Below are 5311 nucleotides of genomic sequence, written 5' to 3' on the forward strand. Positions count from 1 at the left end.
TAATTTTAAATAAAAAATAAATAAAAACGATTTCATATTTTAAAATGTATTTATAAATATAAAAAACTTATAATTGGAAATAAATAAAACATACTATAGAAAGAAGTACAAAATTACATATATAAAAGACGTAAATAACATAGTTAACTATTAGGGTCAATTTTTTGTCATATATGCCAATCAAATCACTTTTTAGAGCATTATGAGTTTTCCTATTTCGAATATGGTATCAGAGTCCATCCCTTGCCCTTTGTTAATCTTTATCCGTCTTCACCTTTCTATATGATTGGATTAGTATGATCTGTGATTGTCGTCTATACACGGATCTGTCACACCAGAAAACCATCCTATAGAGAAGAGATTGAAGATATAAGCTAGAGATTTTGCTGATTTGCACTTTCTTGTTTCCATCTTCCTTGTTAGTATTCGTAGGTCGACGTAGAAAGAAGTCGCAGCCAGTCTCAACAACAGGATAGATGGAATAAGTAGTGTTAAACCAAGTCATGAATCCAGATCATAGCTTATCACATTCTTCTTCTAGTTTTAGACAGTCTTATGCCTCTAAAATAAATCAATTATATGAAATTTCTTATGTCCCAGATGATTCTAGAATACCTATCACGAGTATGCCTTTAGTTAATCCCTATAATGTATTTTCTAAGCCCAATATTTCTTTTTCAACAAGAGTAAAAAAATTAATAGGATCAACCTCCCACGAACAAGTTAAGGAGTTTGTCCAAGCTTCTAAATTTGACTCTCACCAACTCCCAACAACCACATCAAATCAATTAGTGACACTGTCCCTTCCAACAGACCTTCCTAGACACTACATGGCTCAAGGTATACACATATCCACTTTGGAGCTATCGAACTGGCCCTTACCTTCCAAGGTAGGAAAGGCCTCCCTGCATTTTCACGCATTGCTCTAGTAGACACAAGGTTTGCAGAATACCAGCATGCCTTTATAGGAACAATCCAAACTACTCTAAATGTTGGAACCATCTTTGTCACTTTCTATCCAAACTTCAACATGACGCTCAATGATTCTTATTTACATACGACACCTAAGGCCTAAATTCTGATTGGTGGTACTCCTCAAGTGAACACCTTATAGACAACATTTCATTACCAGATGGCGTACCGAGTACAAAACCATTCTCTAGATATCATGGTGCCAAATCAATAACATGCTGGAGACGCACTATTCATAGATATCAACTCAAGTGCAACACCCACATGTACCTACGTCCCCAGACAGTTGTCCAAAGAAGAGTTACTCAAGCTACTACCAGAAAAATAGATAACTACCTACGAGCAGATCCACCAAGTACCAGTACAAACTACCACGACCCTAGACTTCATCCGACATGAAAACGGACTTGTAGAAGTCAAATTCTATTCCCATAAAAAACCCAACATCTTTTCTACAGTCCACATGGTTGAGCTAGTTCAACCTACACAGCCAGTAAAACATTGATGTTATGATGTCTGCTATTGTCAAGAGTTCCTAGATGAGGCATACTGAGTTGAGTATGATGAAGACATTCCAAAAAAGAAGGGTTCTTAACACAAGTTAAAAAAGAGATATGAAGAAGGAGATCCTACGGTAGGACTTCTTGGTGAACCATCAGAAAAGTTCGACTATTATGTTCTCTACGGAAAATCTCCAATCATGACTCGTGAAGCTTGTCATAATCCACTCCCTAAAAGTCCCCAGAAGCAAGCCCAAAAGGAAGGTTGTGTAATTACCCCAACAACATCATCATCATCCGAATACCAAGATGAATTTCCCCCACTAAACCCTTTTGAAAATACTCAACAACGAACCAAGCATGAGTGGAAAATAAAATCACCCATAACCATAAGCTCTACAGGGATCTCTAATTCCATCACTGCTGTCACACCCCGTTAAAGCGGAAACACGAGGTGTAACAGGTAAGCGAGTCACAGCAACAGATAATAAATAACACCATTCAAGTTTTACAAAAGTTCAAATTTAACATCCATAACTAAGATGGAATAAAATACTTCTTTACAAAAACTTCAACGGTGAGCTTAATCGGTATCGCCACAAACATGCCCCAAAAACTTCATTTCTTACTTACTTCCTAAAAAGCATGAAACATAAAACAAGTCAACTACAAAAAGTTGGTGAGTTCACGGGTTTTCACATGCACAAAACGTTGCAATGCATAAATCATTTCTTGCAAAACTATACACAACTTTTGCACATAATAAATGTAAATCTATAACGACGTTTAGAAACTTGAGACACTACTGAGCCTTTCCTGACCAATGTGCCCCATTATTTTACGAACGACCATAAGTAGCTCGTATACTCACTTAGGTCCCACAGTTTGTAATAGTACTAATTCAGCGGTGGTCCAAATTCTACATGATTAGACCAATAAAACATAGGTAACGTGCACCCCTTTCTGGGTGGGACTGTCAACACAATAGCGGCTATCCACAATTACCATGGCCCGGGAACATGCCCGAGTTAACAAGTAGTGTTTACGGACGGGGACTTTATTTGGAAACATACTCCCAAGCACATCAATTTAGCATTTATATCATAGTGCAAAACAGTCAATATTTCATGACATAAACAAAACTTGACTAAACAGTTCTTTAGTCCAACGGTTTTGACTAAACAATTCTTTAGTCCAATGGTTTTAAGCAAAGCATCGACTAAACAGTTCTTTAGTTCGATGGTTTCATAAATAAACAGTATAGTTTGCATAACTTCATGCTTTTCCCCCAGTTTAAATAAACAAAAAACATTAAAAGTGGGGCCGTGGAAACTCACAAGTTTGCCGATGAATATCCAAGGAGATGACGTCTGAAGCTCTACACGTCCTGCCCTAACCTTCCTAAACAGCCCAATGACCAGAAATTAGATCATCTATGGGTTCTTGACAAAGATAAAGTCAAATCATATCTTATGTAATGCCAATGGGTTTTATGAATTAAGGTTGATACTTATTTTAATTGCTCTGAAAATAGTCCAGAAATGTATATATTTATAATCAATTCCTTTACACATAAAGCTGCCATTTGGACAGAATATAAATTCTAAATCTGACATTTTGTTCTCACAATTCATTGCCAAAAAGGAACCTTCTACAACTCTTTGTATGTCCAAATTTTATATCTACCATAAAAGAGAGTTAAACAGACTTTTCCCAAATTTCAAGAGTTTTGGATGAGTTTAAGGTAATCATCATTACCCTACCCCTTTTGAGTGACACAACCCCCAAAACAGATTGCACATTCCTCGAACGACGGCCATTTTGGGGGGTCTAAACTCATTATTTTCCATGGATTTTAAATTATTTTAAAGCTAACCCCTTAAGCTAGCTTCTAAAAGAAGATTCACTTATTTTTAACGAGTTTTAAAGAGGATTTAACCGATTTAAGATGCATGCAGAGCTCTGTCAGCAAAGCTCTTTTTGCATCAAAACCTTGTGTCAAGAACTTGAAAGTTCAAAAAGTAATATTTTTGAGTGAGATTAATTGCATCAAAATACGGTTTAGAAGAGTAGTAAGGACATTAGGTCTTTTATTTCGAAAGATACAGTTGGCGAGAGTGCTAACAGAATCAGTCAGTTTTCAAACTGTCTTCTTTCGTGATTAAATACCACATGCAATGTGGTTTTCTCCTTCTTTCATAGAGTTCAAAGTTCGTGGCTCATAGATTATCATCATTTTGGAGACATTTAAATGTCTGTGATGTATAATCTCCTCTTTTTGAATTTCTCTAGAAATTTTTAGTTACTAGAACGAGAAGTAGATGTAGAAATGCAAGAATCTTTATTATTACATAAGGATAATATAACTAGGCTAATACATTTTTCTTAAAATCTTGAATATTCTTCAAGATTGATAGATTTCTAAAGATTTCTTGAAGACGAACTCAGCTGGAGGGGTTCGATTTAGAAAGAGAGAGATTAGGGAGAAGAAATGTTTCTTTTGCTAAAATGAGGATAAAAATGAGAATTTTCAAAGAAGGTGGGGTATTTATATGCGGGTTTTAAAAGAAAGAAATAGGCTGGCCTTTTAAGGCCCAAGTCCATAAAGATTTTATTTTCCCTTTTAAACAAAATAAAACCCATTTTAAATTTATGACAAAATACAATTTGTCAAAAATTTATAAAGGTATCATTATTAGGTCCAAGTTCCACATTTTTGGTAAAATTATTTGGACATTCAAATGAGACTTTGATATTTTAATTTGGACTTTATAATATCAACTTTATTATCTTTGGAGCATTTGTTAATATATTTTGGCATTACATAAGTTAACTTTATCCGCTACTCATCGAAACAAAGTTCACTGAACTATACTTTGCGAACTAAGCCAGATGAATTCCAATCAATCATGACTAGATCCTGAATAAATATAGCTCTAAATGTAAAATTCCTATAAAGGTGCTAACCTGATGCTCCAAAATGACGGATGTCACAGACTCCCCAAGTCAGAAGAATTTCGTTCCGAAATTTATTCGTCAGTCCTTAACTTTGGACTCGATTGGGAATAAGTGGGGGTACTTGCTTTTCATAAAATCCTCTCTTTCCCACGTGTATTCCGGTCCATGCCTTGATGTCTAATGAACTTTTAAAATTGGAATTTTGCTATGCCTCAACTGCTTGACTTTTCTATCCATGATTTCTGTTGGTTTTTCAATGAAGCGCAGATGTTTGCTAATTTGCACACCTCCCAATGGCATGACCAGAGTTTCATCGGTTAAGCACTTCATGAGATTTGACACATGAAATGTATCATGAATAGCGCTCAGCTCTTGTGGCAATTTCAACTTATATGCCACTGGTCCAATTCTCTCGGCTATTTCAAATGGACCAATATATCGGGGACCCAATTTTCCCCTTTTCCCAAAGTGCATTATTCCCTTCCATGGTGAGACCTTTAACAGTACTTTATCTCCTTTTTGAAATTCTAATGGTCTCCTCCTATTATCCGCATAACTTTTCTGGCGATCTCTTGCAGCCTTGAGTCGATCCTTGATAATTACTATCTTGTCAGTAGTCTCCTGGATGACATCAGGTCTAGTTAATTGTCGATCGCCAATCTCCAGTCAACTAAGTGGAGATCTGCACTTGTGTCATTATAATGCTTCATAAGGCGCACACTGAATACTGGCATGGTAGCTGTTGTTGTATGTAAATTTGACTAATGGAAGGTGCATATCCCAGCTTCCACCAAAATCTATGGCACATGCGCGCAACATGTCTTCCAGTGTCTGGATTGTTCTTTCCATCTGCCCATCCGTTTGAGGGTGGTACGAAGTAC

This window comes from Cynara cardunculus, unplaced genomic scaffold (assembly GCF_001531365.2).
Source record: "Cynara cardunculus var. scolymus isolate 2C unplaced genomic scaffold, CcrdV1 Un_Scaffold_5008, whole genome shotgun sequence".
Classification (NCBI taxonomy): domain Eukaryota; kingdom Viridiplantae; phylum Streptophyta; class Magnoliopsida; order Asterales; family Asteraceae; genus Cynara; species Cynara cardunculus.